The following is a 19,413-nucleotide window of genomic DNA, read 5'->3' as shown; positions in this document are numbered from 1 at the left end:
GTGGGTCGCGACCCCTTTGGGGGTCGAATGACCCTTTCACAGGGGTCCCCGGGTACTCGTATGTGGGTGTATCTGCATGTGAGCCTGGAGATGGATAGAGGAGTGGTGTCTCTGTTCCTAAGACCATCGGAAATATGTGTTTTCCGATGGTCTTAGGCGACCCCTGTGAAAGGTTGAGAACCGCTGCTCCAGAGTCTCAGGTGTGCTTTCTGGGCATCCCTCAAACTACACAATGCAGGCTCATTGGCCTTGTTAGAGGAAATCGTTTTGTAACAAGGTAAAACTAGAGCAGGGCAGGGCGAATGACTCGTGTAGGGGAATCTAAGAAAATCCCTGTGGAGCTGGGAGATAGCCAAGTCCACAGCTCAGGCCTGTCCATCGGAGGCCAGGTCCTCACATTCGCTTCCCAGTGTGGGTCCCTTGGGGGCAACTCAGTGTTCCAGCCACACTGTGACCCACTCGCCCCAGAGGGGGTGGAAGGGAAAGGCTCCGCCAAGTTTGAGAGTTTCCAGGCCACTTTGCTTAGGGTTTGGCTTGAGGTTCCTGCTTCCCGTCCCCATTGCCCCTTGGGCTCCTGACCTTAAATCAAGCTCTCAATCTTTTCTCCTGTTCAGAACGAACCAGTGACTTTTAATTGTATTTTTCCATCCAGGGTCTTTGAAATCTTCGTTGCTTTGTTTTTGTGGGTTTAGCTTGACCTTTAATGTTCTCTTGGCAGATTTCTGTTATTGGAGGGGATGGGATTTTTGATTTGTTAGAGAGAATGGAGTCTCAGCTTTGGACTTCAGGCCCTTAAGCTTTCTGTGAAAAACAGAGAAATGACTAATAACTATTTAGTGTGTAATGATGGCTTAGCAGTATTTACCACTGATTTAGGCTCTCTGGCTCCATTACCTAGGATATTTCCTGACTTAAACATTTCTCAGTTCTTTAGCCAACAGCTGTCCACATTTTTTTTAAGTCCCCAAACCTCCAGAAATTATGATTTCACATTTGTAACAGGCTTCTTTCACTGTTCAATCAAAAAGGCCTCTTGTGCCTTGTAGTATGTGTCCCCAAACAAATTTAATACAAATCGCAAGTGGAGAATACAAGCCAGGGATAAAACCCAGATCTTGCCTAATGCAGCCAACGCCTGACTCTCAGCTGGGTCTGAAGCAGGTGTGTGAGGGAACAGGGGAAAAAGCAGAGGGGGGAAAACACACAAAGAAACAAGGCTTGAAGGAACAGGAATGTGTGATTCAACCTCCCTCAGCTTTTGGAGTCTTCCTGGTGGGAAGAGAACAGGGTCCACATAAGCACACAATGTGATATATAGATGATGTATTATGGAAACATGCACTGGAAACCTGTGTAATTTTACTCACCATTGTCACCCCAATAAATGTAATAATATAAAAAGAACTCAAAGGTAATTATGCCCTTAGGCTAGTACCTTAAATGAATGCCTTAGCATTGCAATCATTCATGCATTGTGACATTCAAGAAATATCAATTGATTTGGGGTCAACAGAGACACAGTCTCTAGTCTCAGTGGCATATATATTTTTATTTTAAAGTTATAGTGTGGAGAGATTGTAAGGAGTGCAGAAAGCACTGGTGGTTCAGAATCGTGGGTTTATAATCACAATCAAAATGATAATTTGATAATTTATGCCATTCAGAGAGATTTTCATGAGATAAGCACTGGGATGACTGCTTTACAACACAGGGCCATTTCATTCTGTTTATAAGCAGAAGAGGTAGGCAATTTTCTGACAGGTAAGAAAATGGCAGCTCAGCAGGACATTTTCGCTTGCTGGTGGTCACAAAGCCCCCACATGAGTGCATTCTAACCCCGATGTTTCTTACCTTCCATCCTATGCTTTTCACTGCAGTGTTAGCGAAGGTTTTCAGGGGGTGGAGGTTGGGATTTCCAGGGACATTTCTAGCTTTGTTACTCTACAACTCCGTAACAGACCCAACTTGGGAGTATCTGTGGAGACTGAGAGGTGACGCGCGTGCTGGGCAGCAGGCCCGTGTACTGCGTGGGGGGAAGTCAGAACTCTGAGCTTGAGGTCAATAGGCTGTGACTTCGGCCCTCATTCCATTTCTTACTGACTCAAGCCCTTGGTTTCTTCTTCTTTAAAGTGGGGGTTATCATACCAACTGTCACTACTCCTGAGCCCTGGGGATGGCAGGAATGAACTAGTGGGAAGAAAATATTTTGTAAACCATGTTGGGTTTTGATGTTGTAAGGAAGTACCATTATTACATTCATATCATAAGACACCACTAGATGTGGCTCCTGGTGTTATGAACTAATAAAGTAATGACAGCAGTCACCCTCTGACTGCATATTATGTGGTTAGTGATGTGTTCACTACTCAGCATTTTAATGTAATCCTGGAAAGAAACTCTTCAAGGTACAGAGTATCGCTCCTCATTTTATGGAAACACACAGTCTCATAGAGGCTAAGTAACTAGGGTTTTTGAAATGAGGCAGTGGGTAAGTTGGGATTCAAACTCAGGTCCGTCTGACTTCACACTTCCTACTTCACAATTCTACAATGTTGCTTTTCTTAGACATATTAGTTTAGAAAAACACTACTGAATGATAGAAACAGAAGCTGTTGTAGAGATCATCAGATGTGTGAAATCTGTTACAATTTTTAGTAAGCAAATGCAAGCCACAATGCTGTCATTCGATGTGTAAGTCATGGAGCTTCTGGTCAAGTAGTAAAGCCTGTGGAAGCTGCTTACACAGAAAAGGGGCGTCACTGGCTTGCGTGAACAAAGGAGCACTTCCAGGGATGGCTGAACCAGAGGCTGCAGGCAGCATCGCCAGGGCCCAGTAGCTTCACCTCTGAGCTCTGCTCTCCTTTGCTTTGCCATTTAATTTTTAAAGATTTTTTTTATTGGGGAATTGGGGGAAGGGGAACAGACAAGTTGCTGTCCTTTTGTTCTTCAGCCTAGTTGTGGAAGACATTATTTCACTGGCTCAAGTTGGCACCATCATTGCGCTCTTCCCGGGCGAGGCAGATCAGTCGCCGGCTTCTGGACGGCCACTCACTGCGGCTGCTGGCCGCTCACGCTGGCTGCTGGCTACACTCAGTAGCCCATGGCAACCCACTGCAGCAGAGGCTGCATCCTACGCCGTCACTGGCAACTCACGGCAGCCCAGCTCCAGGTTGAGCTGTTGTTCAGCATCTTAGTTGTAGAGGGCAGTGTCACTGGCCCTCATATGTGGGATCCAAACCAGGGCCCTCTGGCATCCCAAGCCAGCTCTTAACCAACGTGCTACTCGGCCGGCCCTTTTTTTTTTTTTTAATGTTGCATGTGATCGGTCACGACAGCTCCAGGCTTACATCATCCTTGCTGTGGGTTATCCCAGCAGGAGAAGTCTCTCTTCAGTCTTAGTCTGAATCTTACCAGTCTCAGATAGGTCATGCTCCCATCACTGAGACACTCACTGTTTCAGGGGACAGACCATGTGCTTGGTTGGGCTCCCATGTCTACTATATGTCCTGAGTGTACGTGAGAAATCATTCGTGAAGAAAAAAATCAGGCTGCTTTTATGGAGCAAGACAGTATGAATTGTGGGAGGCAAAAGCAACAGATATCCCCCGCGCCTGTGCTGGCCCAGGCGTACTTGTGGAAGTCATTCGAGCTGCTTCGTTGCTTGGCCCCTATCTTGAAAACCCCCCTTGGCATCTCAGAGGTACACTCCATGGCTCCTGTTTTGGCACTGTGCCCCATGATAGCTCCCCTCTCACACACAACGTGACACCGGGGGATGTTGGCATGCCAAGCATAAGAGACGTCCCTAGCAAGTAGGCAGGTACTTAGTTAGTGGGCAGGCACACATGACAGACATGTGGGATTGGCAGAGACCCCAGGCACCAGTGTGCTCTTACTGGCATTGATGGGTAATGGCTGCCATACACACACACAAGTGACGTAGAGACTGAGGGAGAGTGAAGAACGTCTGCTCACTCTGGTCACTTCTGCATCTCCCCAAGCAAGAAGCATTGACCCCATTCTCTGTCTGAGAGAAACTCATTGATATGTAACTCAAGCTGTGAAGCTGGAACTGCCCTTTAGAGAAATCCAGCCCAGCTCCTTTTTTGGGGCTTTTGGCTACGTGGAAACGGAGTGACCTTGGTGGCTTTCTTAATCCTATACAACTACTGAGAAGCCCAGCTCAGCCCAGAACCACAAACCCTTGACATGACACCCCCCTGAAGGAGACCTGGATAATGTAGGGCTTCCGAGGCAAATGCTGTATGAATACACGAGAACCTGGCTCCCAGCAAGAACGGCAGTGTCTGCTGAGAACGCAAACATTCTTGGCCTTGAATGTTCCCATAAACATCTCAGTGCGGGAGGAATGGCTACTGCCCAGACCTTCGGGTTGTGCTCCTGTTCTGTGTTAGATTAAGTTAAATATTGTTTGTAGATGATACAGATAAATCGGCTCAACCATGAGCCTGTCTGGATGGTTAAAAGGATGCTGTTTATTTCTCTAAGAGGTCGCCCAGCTGGGTAAGAGGGCTGTTGGACTATTGCCTCATTTCACACACAGTCTTCCTATTTATTTCAGGACTTGCCTTCAGAGAATGCACTTAACTAATTTGCCTGGTTGTCATTTGTCATGCTTCTATTGGGTTCAAGTGTCTCCGTGGCAGTGAACTTGTCATCTCTTTCCCTTCTGACCCCCCCCCCCAGTGCCAAGGACAGTGCCAGCAATCTGTGGCTATTATATCAATGGAAACTGAATTCAGTGTACAAAAGAGTGATTGATTAATTAGAAAATTAGAAGAGGTTTTCAGGCTTCACGTGTAGGAAAGTGTAATAGATGACGGACAAGGAACAGTTGGTCCCTGTGTCTACCAGGCAAAGAAAACAATGAAATTTCTGTACAGCTGTTGGATTGTAGCTCAGCCATTAGGAACCACAAACTGGCCATGGCTGTGAAACTCATCACAATGCTTTTGGACATTGGGTTTAAGAATCTTCTTGGTCATTTATTATCTTGTGACATTGGAAATAATCATTGATCATTTCATCTTCTCTTCTATGAAGTGGTCTGAGGTGACAACTGAAGTCACGAGGTTGTTGGGAGAATACAGATTAGATGATGCATGAAAACCTCAGCGCAGGGTTGATACGTGGTAGTTCCTTTGCATGCTAGCTCTCATCTTTCTCTCTCTTTTTTCTCACCTTAATATTTAATCATTTGTTTTATTCATATAATTAAAATGGGCTTCCAATGGGAAAATAAGAGATGATGAAGGCTTGACCTAAGGCAGTATAAATGGAGAGAGGAGAATGAGGAGGATTGAGAACATTAAGAAAAGTTGGATGGACAGGGTTTGGTGTGTGAATGGACGTGAGCTTTAAGAGAGAAGAAAAGGCGGGGCTGTGCCCACTGGGACACATTGGCAGGAGGAATGGTGTGTTACACTGTCCAGGCAGATCGACAGGTTAACAATCATCTAGTCAAATGAAGGATCTGTCTGCCCATGAATGAGCTCAAAAATGACTCCTCTCAGGGTGATTTCTGCATACTGTGGAACCTAAACCAGAAAGGAAAATGTTTCCCTGTTTCCCCCCTAATCCAATGAGGCTCTACAGCAGTGATTTCACACCTGGCTTTGCTCCAGACTCACCTGAAGTGCTTCTTCAATACAGAGCTTCCTGGGCTTGACCCCCAAAGATTCTGGTTCATTGGCCTGGGGTTGGGGCCTTGGCATCTGCACTTACAGACGAGCTCCAGAAGTGAAAATGATGCATGGCCAGACTGAAGATTAAAACACAGGAAGACAGGGTTCAGTGTCAGTGTCCTACCAGCCCAACCATGTTTCCAAAGCCTGTCACCTAAGGGACACACTATGGCACTCTGGGAGACCTAATGCCCCGGATTTAGCACCTGTCCTCCTGTGCCTTTTGAGTACCTGGAGGCTGAGTCAAACCACTTTTCCATTTTCTTCTAGTCCCCAGTCTCAGGGTCTGGGTTCCCTTGGTTCCTCTGGGTTGGCGCATCCCTGGACGGGGGAATCAGAGGCACTCGCCCAGCATGGGGGTCTTCAGAGCTGGCACTGAAGACAGGGGTGTCTCTTGGGCATCTCTGGACCTGAGAGCAAGTGGATGCCCACAATTATGCTTTTAGTATAGCACTTAAGAAACAACTTTAGGCTTATTTATAAAGGAGGTATAATTGTACCTGTTTCACAAATGAGGAAACTGGGTCTCAGAGAGTTCAGTAACTTTCCTAAGGTCATCCAACAAGGAAAAGTGAGGGTCCAGACCTATATCTGAATTCCTTATCTCTCCTGATTCTCCTCTTCCTCTCCCTCCCCTTTCCTCTGTCTTTTCTTACCACAGCATCTGCCTGCTTCTTGCGCTACATGATAAGCTTTTTGAGGAGCAGGATCATATATTCAGCTATGTTTTCCTTTTACATCTATCTCACTATTTTGCACATGGTAGATGTTTTTCAAATGTCTGGTGAATAAATGAATACTGCATTTTGTTTTCTTAACAGTCTTATTGGTTATTTTACTAATAGAGTGAAAGTTCCAAGAGCAAAATAATGGCCTGGCATCCTTCTTGGTTTCACCAGTGTGTGTACTGAGAAAATGGTACTATTAGCACGAAATGCTCACGAAATACTTGTGAAATGAATGTAAGCTGAGCATCTGGGAGAAAGGACAAGCATCAGTTTCTATACCCTCATTAGACCCTTACCCAAGTGCTCTATGGTGCTGCCAGTGCTGAGGGGTGGGGGTCTGAGATCCATGATGACTGAGTGGCGACAATTGCCAGGACCCTCAAGGTCTCCTCTCCTGCTCAGAGGCAAAGACTGCAGCTGTAGACGTCAGCCCCGGTCAAAAGGCTGACCTTGGATCTTGGACCACAGACGGTCCCCAGTCTGGTTCATGGCTCCAGAAAGTCACAATCCCTCCACAGGCCTCTGAGCATGTGCCTGGCACCTGCCAGGGGAACGCTGGACCAGGGCAGGCGGCTGCAGCTTGCTCTCTGCCCTGGGACGCGGCATGGAGCGCGTGACCTGGACTTAGCTAAAGCCCGTGCCAGCCTGGGTGACATCTTTCTGGGTGCAGACCTCAAGTTACAACTTTAATAACTGTACCGGTCCCAGGTGACTGTACAAAAGATGCTAGGGGGAACTAATTTAATGTTCAGAACACAAGTTTACTTGGGTTTTAGTTCTAACCCTCTCTGCAGTGTGCCTCTCTCAATAAGATGTGACCCAACACTGATCTTCAAAATACGTTTTTAGGTATTGACACCCTGATAGAATGGGCCTGGCCTCTGAGCTTGTCTTAGGCAGGCTCCATCTTTTGCATCAGCTCTTGTGGGTCCCATGTGCAGATAAGTTTGCCATAGTCTACCCAGCAGCACTGAGTCCCATATCTCAGACCCTACGAATGGTGAGTTATAAACTGTCAAACGACCACAACCACATTTTGCAAAATGATCGATTATTATTATCATTAGTATTTTGATCAAACATGTTATTAAATGTGCACTTAGTAAATAGAAGTGTGCACTCTGGAATCGTATTCTCTGGGTTTGAGTTCTCAGTCTTCCTCTGACTAGCTTAGGGTTTCTCTACCTTACCATCACTGACATTCAGGGCCATGGAATCAATCCTTGGTGGTAAGGGGTGGGGAGGGGGGGCTGTCCTACACACTGTAGGATGCTCTGCAGCATTCCTGGCCTCCATCTATTGCATGTGAATAGAACCTTCCCAGTTATGACAATTCAAAATGGCTCCAGACATAGCCAAGTATCTCCTGGGTTGGGGGTGGGGTGGGGTGGGAAAGGGGCGATTTCTCTGGAGGATGACCTCAGCAAATATTTAAGCCTTTCTGGGATTCAATCCTTTTAACCGTAAGATGTGTATAATAAAACCCAAGCTTCCCTGCTGTGAAGAGATATAACACATGAATTCATGAGCATGCACTTGGTGTAGAGTAAGAACATGGTAAATATTTGTTACTAATATCACCTAGCTATCATTGTTTACCTATCAAGATAGCCAGTGTAGTTAGGCTATCCAGGCAGGCCATGCTAACAGTGGGAAAACTGAAGGAAAATGTGTAAGTTGTCTTCCTTAAATTCATGTAGGAAGTTTGAATCCTCGTGAGATACAGAACGATCAGATCTTGATATTCCAGGGTGTTCATTTCAATGACATTGCCAAGGTCCAACTCTACTAATGCTTGAGGTGAGTTTCTGATTTTTAACCCTTAAACCAAAGAATTTATTCATATAGAACTTGCTTAAAGCCTTAGTATGAGTATAAAACAACAAAAAGTTGATTAAAAAAATTATTGAATTTCAAATAATTAAATTTAATTCAGTTTATCTCTTAAATATAGAGCCCCCTCAGGAACTGCCTGAGTTGTTCCCTTGGAAAGCCATCAGGGCCCAAGGACATGGCACGAGGGGACCTAAGGATGTACTTGACCAGGTATACCCATCTCCTGAAATTACCTGGGAAATCTTGAGTGAGCGTTTTTTCTAGATTCTGTAATATTAATCCAGGTCTCAAAGGGTTCATCACCCCCACAGGTAGAGAACCACTGTCTCATTGTTGAGTTAAAATGAGGGTTAGTCAGCCTAGTTGTCTTCAGACCTCTGCCAGTGTCCATTTGTGTGCTGAACTGCACTCGCTGGGCTCCCGCTGTCCCGTCTGTGAGATGGGCATGGTTGAGCTAAATGATCTCTAAAGTCCCATTTTATTCTAACATTCTAGAATCGAGACATGTAGCCCTTCAAAGTCTTACTCCATCTACAAGGCTATGTTCTCAACCTGCCCAAAGGTACCATCTCCCTAAATCTTCTCTGGACACATTTGCTTCTCAGAGCTCTCAGATTTACCATGGTGATCATGATCTCACTATTTTTCTTTTTCTGCTACATACAGAAAATATACATTCAAGAACAAGGTTTATAAAGTGTTCTACCAGGTGACAGATAACATAAGTGGCAAGAAAGTCCAAACAGCCTGAAGAGACGTGTCTGGCTTGGTGCAGAAGCCCTAGGGTCCCAGCCTTGATTTTTTAGCAGAAAAGAAGCTATGGAGTGGATGTGCTTTTCACTAAAACATTTCTGTTGCCCCCAAAAGCACCTCTCTGAAAGTACCCAGTGGGACTGAAAGGAAGATGTTGACCATACCCTGTGCTTTGATTTGGAGGAAAACTCATAAAACATGAATTTCCTGGTTTTGGTGGTCCCTCAGTACCCAATAATGTAGAGACTGCTTTTTTCCCCAAAGAGTAAGTGGTGTACTCATAATAATAATAAATAAAAAGTTCAACTCTCAGAGGCACATTAAGCTCAATGCTGAAACTTTAGAAGACAATAATTTTTTCCTCAAGGGCATGCAGTGAGGAAATGGCTGATTTCTGTTTAAGCACCAATTACGATTAATTAATTATATTTTCACCCATGATAGATGACAATAGGAGTATATTTATTTCTATTGTCATGAAACTATCATAAAACTCAATGTGGGGAACCAGGGAAACAATTTCAAAAGGCTGACACTATAGCCTTATAAAAAGAATACTTCATTTAGGCGATATATAATAGATTGCTGCATGTGTCTGTCAAATGCAAAGATTAAAAGTTTAGATCTATGATCTATTGGTCCTATGGTTTATGGTAGGGAAATGCTGGAAGGTGCAATTTTGCTGCAGGCTTTAGCAGCTAGAGACAACCAAAGACAATCCATATGTTGGCAAGAAACAAAGTTTGGGTGAATAATAGCCACTTAAGAGGGAAAAAACAAGGAAACTAGACAGAAGTTACAGCAAGGCAGGTTTTATTTCAATTAAAAGTGGGTTTTAATAATTTCCACTGTGTAACAGTGGTGGGGTGACCAACCATCCCAGTTTGGCCAGGACTGAGGGGGTTCCCAGGAGGTGGGGACGTTCAGTTATAAAACCAGAAAAGCTCTGGGAAGACCAGGAAGGGTTAGTCACCCTGACAACAGACTGAGAAAGTGTTTGAAGCAGTGAGAGCTCCATTATTACAGGCAAAGAAGTAGAGGCCAACAGACGAGTTCTCAGGGATGTGTCAGAGAAGCTGTTGTTTTTGGGAAGGAGAATGAACTCAGTAGCCTCTGTGGGAACCGTCCAAATCTGGGACACTGAGAGCATCTGCAGAGAAAAATAATCTGGGGTAGAACCAACCTCATTGCTAAACCTTTTGAAATGATAAACCCTTCCATATTTAGATTTTATATTTAGAATCCAAGTGGATTGAATTTTCTAAAATGATCCCTAATCCCTTGGGAGAATTTTTGCAATTAAGCTATCAATCAGCAAAATGTTTTAGGCAGAGGCAGACATTCCACCTATTTGCAGTGAGAAAAATAAAGGATTTAGAATCAAAGGAGTTATGCTTTAGCTCTAATTGTAGTGCTCAGTAGATTTGGAGAATTTGTTTAATCTCCTTGATCATTGATTTTCTCATCTCTGAAATGAGGATAGTGATATCTACTCTGCCTATCTTACGGGGTTGTGGGGAGGACCATGTAAGTGAATGTGAACAGATTAACTGCAAAGCACATGCATTTTCATGGTACACTTTTCAAACATGTGATTCTCCCTATCACCCTGAGGTGTTGATAGACTGCTATCATATTGTCGTGCTCGTAAGCCAAGTAGGGACGTACAAGTTGCATTATTTAAAGTAGGCTACGCTGTAGTACAAACAGGTGGCGTAATATATAACAGATCAATCTCTATATAAGGTTGTTTCTGGTTGGTGTTCATTGTTCACCTCAGTGACCCAGGCGCCCTACAACTTGTGGCTCTGGCACTCCCTAGAGTTTCACTGCCATTGCCATCCAGCTGGTAAGACAGTGAAAAGGGAATATGGAGATGGCACTCTTGCTTGTTGAAAGCTATGCCCAGAAATGGAATCCATTAAGTCCACTTACATTCTACTGGCTAAAACTCAGTCATATGGCCAAACCATGCCAGGGAGTTTGGAAATTGTAGGCTATGGTGGGCCCAGGCTGTTGGAAGGATTTTGGGAGGTAGGCTATGTCAGATCGTGAGCTATGATGTTTGTATACATACATTTCAGATTTATTCAGTGCTATTGTTACTGCCATCCTGGGAACCTGAACATGAATTTTAATTTTAATGAATAGTCTGTTAATAGTCTCTGCCTCAAAATTCCCATGGTTATACTACATTGGCAGCTAATGTTTAATGAATTCATGTGTTTGGATTTTGCTGCTGTGACCAGCCAAGGCTCATCTACACAAATGTGCCATAAACAACTGGGTAACCCTGAGTTTTCAAGGTAACATTTAGGAGCCCCTCATTCCTTTTGACCCCAAGCTATTTGTACTAGATGTTATCTCCCTACTTCCAAACTCTTGACTCCATAAGCTATGTCTTCAGATCCTTGAAAATTGGTCATAAGTTCTAATTCTACCTCTTGGCTCTTCACATAGGTTTTCTTTTAATATGCTTAGTATGGAATTATCTTCCTTTCCCCCACCATCTCCCCAAGAAGACCAAGTGTCCCCTGTTATCTATGATAAGACCTGATAGCTCTGATCACTTATTTTTCCAACACTATACCTGGTTCCTGGTCACAGAGGCTCCAGTCCCCGCTGGACCATGGAAAAAGGGTTTTGAAACTGATGAAGATATTCTTAGGACTGATTCTAGAAGGCACCTCAACATAGCTGTGAAGCTCTCTTAAATCTTTGTACTGATTGTAGCAATTCTTTTCTTTTTTTTTAATTTTTCAATTACAGGTGATCTTCAATATTGTTTTATATTAGTTTCAGGTGACTGTCTAGTGGTTAGACATTTATATGATTTATGAAGCAATCCCCTTGACTACTCTAGTACCCACCTGGCACTATACAGAGTTATTTCCATTTTAGTGACTATATTGTCTATGCTGTGCTTTACATCCCCATGACTGTTTTGTATCTACCAATCTTAGTTCAAAGTCAATTGTGATTCTCCAGGTGCCAAGCTCTTTGTCTTCTACTGGGAAAATATCTACTTAAAAAAGCCAACCCCTTATGTTTCAAAGGCTGAATGCAATTAATTTAACGGCTGAAATCTGTTCTATGACTACACTTGCCTCTTTAAATATGGTAAATATCTTGAACCACAGAATCTGTGGAATTCTTGTCTCTTGAGACACATAAAATTGAACTGAACATGGTCCTCAAAAAAGATGATTGTTGTCTTGGCAAGGGTGGGGATGGGATGACCTGGAAGGTCTACTCCAGCTCCAATTTTGATGATGTGATTCTAACCAGATGGAGCCAATGGCATATTAGGCGTCTATTGATGCTACTTCTGTGCTTTTCATCCTGGGTTTATTCTTCTGGTAACTGTATATTTTCTTTGGCCCGGGCTCTCCATTTGTGATGCTCAGCGTGTACGTCACAAAAGCCCTTTGTGTCTCACATGGAGCAGGCTGCAAAAGGTTCGTGAAGGAACTGAGCAAATCAGATGTCTCCATCTACATTTTCATTTTCTTATGGAAACCCTGCGATCCTTCACAGATTGCAGCTTTTAGTGTATTTTATTTATTTGAATATGGCCAAAGACATGGCTTCTTAATGTTATGGTGTCATGTCTGTGTCTGAAAAAAAAATAATAAACCGTAGTACAAGATCACACCATGTATGGTTTTTTCTTAATAAGAGAATAGGGTGGCTATTAAACAGTAATTTAAAGATAGTTGAGTAGTCATTAGATAAATATAACTTGCCTAGAGACCAGATCTTTTATGACTTTAGCAATTATATATTAGGCATTACATATTACTTGGAAATATGCACTGTTTATACTTCCGGAGCTTTCATTTTCATCTACTATTGTTACACTGGGGAAAAGAGGTGAAAAACAAGATGGAATCTATTGGTAATAAGAAATGAGGGATTTCTTTGTAGCTCATTTGGAAGTTCATGAACACATGACTATGTCATCATGGGCCTAGCCTTGAACTGCCTGTGAAGGCTGGCTATAGAGGTAAAAGTATTAATACTTAAAACTACGCCAGCCCAACATGGACATCTTCTGTGGGACACATTTGACTTCTCTATTTCTTTTCCATATTGAGAAGCAACCCATGGTACTTACTGGTTTGACCATCTTCTTATGCTGGAGCCTGATGACTCCCCATTGCTTGTAGGATAAAATCCAAGTTCCTTAGCCTAACATGAGTTCTGACATTAAGTTTGTGAACTCATCCTAGAAAAAGTGCTACATATCTCATTGCTGAATATCACTATGGTCCCCTTCGAAGTACTCCCCTTGGGAAGCTATGCACTGATGCCAGTGCCTACTCCACCCTTCAAAGTACTTTTGGAACTCTTTTTCTGGAATGGCCATCAGAGCTGTCATCATGTTACCCTTGATGTCCTGAATGTCATCAAAATGTCTTCCTTTCAATATTTTCTTTACCTTTGGGTAAAGAAAGAAGTCATTGGGGACCAGATCAGGTGAATAGGGAGGGTGTTCCAATACAGTTATTTGTTTCCTGGCTAAAAACTCCCTCACAGACAGTGCCGTGTGAGCTGGTGCATTGTCATGATGCAAGAGCCATGAATTGTTGGCGAAAAGTTCAGGTCATCTAACTTTTTCACGCAGCCTTTTCAGCACTTCCAAACAGTAAACTTGGTTCACTGTTTGTCCAGTTGGTACAGATTCATGATGAATAATCCCTCTGATATCAAAAAAGGTTAGCAGCATCATTGCAACAAGTTTGGGAACTTAATTGTTTGACCTCGTATAAAGTGTTTCTTAATCAGACTTCACGGTATCTTTTCTAGTCTCATTCCACCTTGATATTTTTTCAGTAATGTTAACTTAAAAACCCTAAATCTGCTTGTCATTCCCAAATAGCCACTTTCTAGCCCAGCTCACAGCCTTGGCCCCCTCTTGCCTGTGTCTACACATCCTACCACGCTCACCTACTCCTGAGCAACTCTTGGTCCACTTTCAAAACACAACGCAAACTCCACTCCATTTTACTTATCAGGCATCTCCTACCTAAATGCGGAAAGCTAGGGCTGTTCCCACTCTCGTAGAGCTAGTCTGATCAAGTGGAAAAGAGAAAAAGTGCAATCAGGAAATACAGCTGTATGCATTTTATGGTAGGAGTTGTCCAGGATGTCTGAGTTAATGCAACAATTTTAATCATTGTTTAAAATGTTGTCTTGACCCTGTTGTGAGACCCTGGCTAGGGGCCAGTCCATTCCCCTTCTTGAGAAGCTGTGAAGTCCACACCCCCAACCACCTCGGCTCCTGGGCTCTCATACTCTGGGCCACTGTACATGTGCCCTAATCTCCTAGGGGCAGGTACCAGACACTGAGGGACAACCCCTGTGGCCCTGAGCCTGCTGAAGTTGTTCCAACTGGCCCGTCCTGAGCCTGCTTACCCCCTGCCTCTTCCTTCCCACAGAAACCACAGGCCAGGCTTGTGTGGCTGTAGGGCATGGTCTGTTTTCTCCAGGGAACTATGAGTGACAAAACTGTAAAACCCTTTCCAGTTTCTCTCTTGACCTACATCTGGCCTCACTGTACCTAAGCAAGGTAAGATGGTTAAAATAAGCAGGGCAGCTATTGCAAATTGGAAAGGCCACAGGGGGAGGCCTGGCCTGAAAGACGAGTAAGAGTTAACCAGGTGAGGGGTGTCAGTGGGGTGGGGATGAGGGATGCGGGTGGGAGGAGGAACTGGGACTTGTAGAGGGAATAAGGTCTTGAAGTCTCAGAAGAAAGTCTGCACGAGACACTTAGGAACTGAGAAAACGTCTCTGTGTTTGGGTGTGGGGCATGTGGGAGAGAGAAGAGAGCAGGAGGTCGAAAGGAAAGTGGAGTCCAGCCACGGGCGGAGTAGGTGGTGCTCATGGAACAGTGCAGCTCCTGGTTGAAGTGTCTATCACAACATATTTTGCACTGTTCCCGTTTCTCTGTTTCTGTGTTCACATTTTGTCTCCATCTCTGGACTTAAATTCCTTGAAGGAAGTAACCCTGTATCTTTGTATCTCTGAAGCTTGACAGATATGTTTTTGGAATGTGAGTTGAAGCCTTTGTTGAATTAAATTCAAATAGACTGACAATGTCTTCATTGATGATATCAGATAAAGGATGCAGTAAAAGCAGAAGTCAGAATGCACTTTCCAAGCCTTGGCATGGCCTGGCCTGAGCCTTGCAGTGTGAAGTTCTGTTAGGAATTTAGAAGGCTCTAATTTTTACTCAGGTACTTACTGGTGTGTGAATTCAGGCATGTGGTATAAATAATCCACACAGTTTTGGTTTCCTCAGCCATAAAATTGACATAATAATACTTAGCTCAGTGTGATTTTTCTTTTGGTGAAATTAGATATTGAATGCAAAACACCAAGTATAATAATGACTAGTAATATTAGATGCTTCAAAGTATTAGTTCCCACCCCTTTCTCCTTCCTGCTCTCACTCACTCTTAGAATGCTGATTAGAGGTGTTTTCAAGCTGTGTTGAATTGCAATGAAGATGAGAACAAACCCTCATACTGATGATATAGTTGCTCACAAATCTGTAGGATTTATTGACTTAGAACTATAAGGGGACTCAAAGAACTCTTTGCCCAAATCCTATAACACTTGCAGGAGAATATTTAAGGAAGTCAAGAGGACAAAACTTTCTCTGTTAAAGTTATCCTCAAAAGCCTGAATCCTTGATTTATTTGTCTTGTCTGCTCGATTGCAAACTCCTTCAGTCAGAAACTATTGTACATTATTCATCTTTGTTCTCTGGCACCTCACTTAGTCTGGCACACAGTGGGTGCTCAATAAATATCAAATAGTGAAAAGGTAATAGGGTATGTGAATGAATATCATGATATTACACAAATTTTTATTTTTGGCTTTTTGATAGCTGTCTCGTGTCTAATTCTATACCACGTTGATTTTCTCAATTATATGAAATTTAATATAAAGTACTAATCCGTTACTCAAGTTGAAATCATTTCCACACAACCAATAATTACTCCTCAAAAATAATGTCCATACAGAATTTCTTTTCCTCTGGACCCTGAAAATGGAAATTTGATAATTTCCATGTTAATAAATTAAGAAATTACGGCATGTTTTTCTCTATAACTGAATGAGATGTCCAACAGATGTTTGAACAATTAACTGTTCTCTCCATGACCCATCAAACGTGACTGTAATCAGTATATGAGGATTCATCACCTGTTCTTTTCTCTGGAGAAGGGCAGCAGTATGTCTTCACAGTTGCTCCCCGTCACTTTGCTTTGTATCTACCAACATAATTTTATGTCCAACCACGGAATGGCGTTTTTTTGGGGGAAGTCACGATGTTCATTACAGAACATTTGAAGCGGCATTTGTTTCAGTTCTAACAGGGTATCTTTCATTAGCAGGGAGGTTGAAATAACACTCATATAAGGTTCTTTCTAGATATAAAACTTAAACAATTCTCAATACTTTGAGGAGGGTGAGCGCTTCTCAAAATGCTATTAGTCAAAAGCTATTTGAATAAGCCCCAATATTAGCATTCTGGGAAATATTTAAATGATTTCCTTGGAGTTATTTTAGCAATAATGGAATTCAGCTCAGGAAGTTTATGTTAAATCCAATCTCACTGGACTTTCAGTGAGCTTTTCACCTTGACTGATGGACGATAAAGAGTCAAGGCCTCTTCTTAGCTGAAGTGTGCTCTTTTATTACCCTCCCCCCCATCCTGGCTAAAGAGCACATTTCATGTAAATGAAACTTTTATTTAACACACATCCCAATCCAATTTGGATTCTTTGTTATCAGATTGGACTACTCAGAATAAAAAATACAGTCGTTAATATTTACAAATACTGACTGACTTCAGTCTAGCCCTCTGGAACTTAAAAAAATAGTCTCTTGATTTTTCAGCGATAACTCAGGAGGAGCTGTTTCAGTTGGGCAGTGCACAGTTCAATATTTATACTCTGAAAGCCGGTTTGTGGGGAAGTGCACAAATATTATTAGTCAAATTATCATTAGCATTTTTGCAATACTGCACGAGTTTTAGTAGTGACACCAGCTTCAGAAGCGTGGAAGAATTGAGCTGCAAATCTAAGCTTTGCATGCACAATAATAAATTCAGCTCAGCCATCATTTACTAAATATGTCTTACACTCATGGAACTATCTAAGATATTGCCGGGGTAGAAGAAATATGGGAGAGTAGAAAGAGACTAGGGTGATCTGTGTGATTCTGGGCAAGTCTATTAATCTGGCTATTCCTCATTTTTTCTGTTAAATGAGAAAATTTTTTGCTTTGTTAGTTGTCTAAAGTTAATATGAAGATCAAATGTGACAGGGTATGTGGAAGCAACGTGTAATCTGGAAAGTAATTTAGGCTTGACTACTCAATCTGAAGTTGAGAGAAAGAGGTGTGAGAAGTAGGTCTGACCCCAGGTGATGCCTCTATTCCAGTTGACTGGTCAATAGATTGGGTACCTTTCATTTAATACTCAGCATCAGTATATGGGCACACTCACGCCATTGCTTGAGACTTTTCTTCCCCATTTCCTATTTAAGAAATTTGCATCTTGGGTCACAGTGTCTTGGGAATGTTAACTGATCTGGTAAATTTATTTAGCCTGAGGTGTTAATGAATGGGGGTGATGAATGTCATGTGTCTTTATCTGTACACAGGATGGCAAAGCCTTTAGATAAGAAAAAAATATATATGTGTGTGTGTGTGTGTGTGTACTCATGCATATATATATATATATATTTAATAAAGTATACATATATATATATAGTATATGTGGAGATTTAATTTTATTCAAAGATACTGAAAAAAATGAAAATTTTATATTAAAGCAAATGTGGATATATTTTAAATTTGAAAGCCAAGTCCACATGACATTGTGTAGAAAATAGGGAACCTTAAATGGAGTCTATGCTTATTGTAGGATCTTATGGTTTTGTTTCCAAGCTCCCAGGGGCATCAGTGACCTTCCTCGGTCCTAGGGACCCTTTAAGGGAAATGTTTCACCAATAGTGGCTTAAGAGTCAATGCCTTCAAAGGAATATATTTATAGAGGGACCTAGAAGCCTCACCTTAATAAATGAGAACTCTTAAGCACTTCAGAGCTTGGTGACAAGATATGGGGATTTGTAGGTTATCCACACATGTTAGAGAAACAGAGATACAGAAGCAGAGACAAAAAGACAGAGGTGGGAGGAAGAGTTAAAAAGACAACTTTCAGGCCCCTTCAAACTACATTAATGTGGACAATCATTTGATGCATTCTTTTTTTGCCTAGATTTTCTAGAGTGATATTGACCAACCTAAGCGCTCTCTAGGGTGGACCTCAGAATTTTTGAATAGGGGAGCCTTGGGGGAGGCAATCTATTAAAAGGGGTGCTTTAAGCTGTGTTGACATGGCATGGATACATTTTTATTGTACATCAAATGAAATAGATAGATAAAAGAATGAGTGGGAGGGAGATGACAGATTATGGGGGAGATATTTAAAGCCTTTTTGGCCCTGAACTGTCTTGGGCTATTCTGACATTCTGGGATATTTTGACACCTTGGATATCTCTGGTGCAGCAAAGGATTCAAACTTTGCTTGGTTATAAAAACAACCTGTGTGCTTCCTAAAATTTCATATACTTAACTCCGACACCAAACTTAACCAGTCCAGAATTCCAGATGGAGGACTGAAAAACATATATTTTTATCAAAGCTCCATGTGATTTTTTGACTGAGAAGTACATAGGAAATATGTATTTAGTGGAAAGATGTAGAAATTTTGAGCCAGATAGACCTAAGTAAATGGCCTGTCAACCACTTACTGGCCATGTGACTATGAGCAAATCAGTTTTCATATCTCCAGAATGGAAATCCTGATGATGTCTTTCTTATAGGATTGAGCCAAACTGTAGAACACCATCCTGACCACAGCACCTGGCACAAAGTAGGCACGCAATACATGTGCATGTCCCTCCTACTCTCCCCCATCCAGGAACCAGCATTCGCTCTCTCTGTTCCATCCTGTGCTAGCTGCTTAGAGCCACTCCATAGCTTAATAGGAAGATGGTGCTTTTTCCCTTCAGGGGACCTGAGGCTGAGGCAGCGCCAGCACACACCAGGGGTGAAGCAGAGAGTCTCTGAGCCTCATCTACATTCTGTTATTGGCCAAACACCTTTGCTTATTTTGTTCTTTGCTTCCCAATTATGAAGTGGTTGTTTTGATAAGTAGCACATGTTTAGTATTCAAATCTTGAGGAGTTCTCTCAAAAGAAAGCAAACTAAAAAAACCCAAACCCCAAAGAAAACTTCCACCCCACGCCAATCTGCAAATCTTAGTTCCTCATTCCTTCACAAAAGGTCCACACTCAGAGGAGAAATATGAGCCT

This window comes from Hipposideros armiger, unplaced genomic scaffold (assembly GCF_001890085.2).
Source record: "Hipposideros armiger isolate ML-2016 unplaced genomic scaffold, ASM189008v1 scaffold_260, whole genome shotgun sequence".
Taxonomy (NCBI): Eukaryota; Metazoa; Chordata; class Mammalia; order Chiroptera; family Hipposideridae; genus Hipposideros; species Hipposideros armiger.
The sequence above is the reverse complement of the archived record's forward strand: the minus strand, read 5'-3'. Positions refer to the sequence as shown.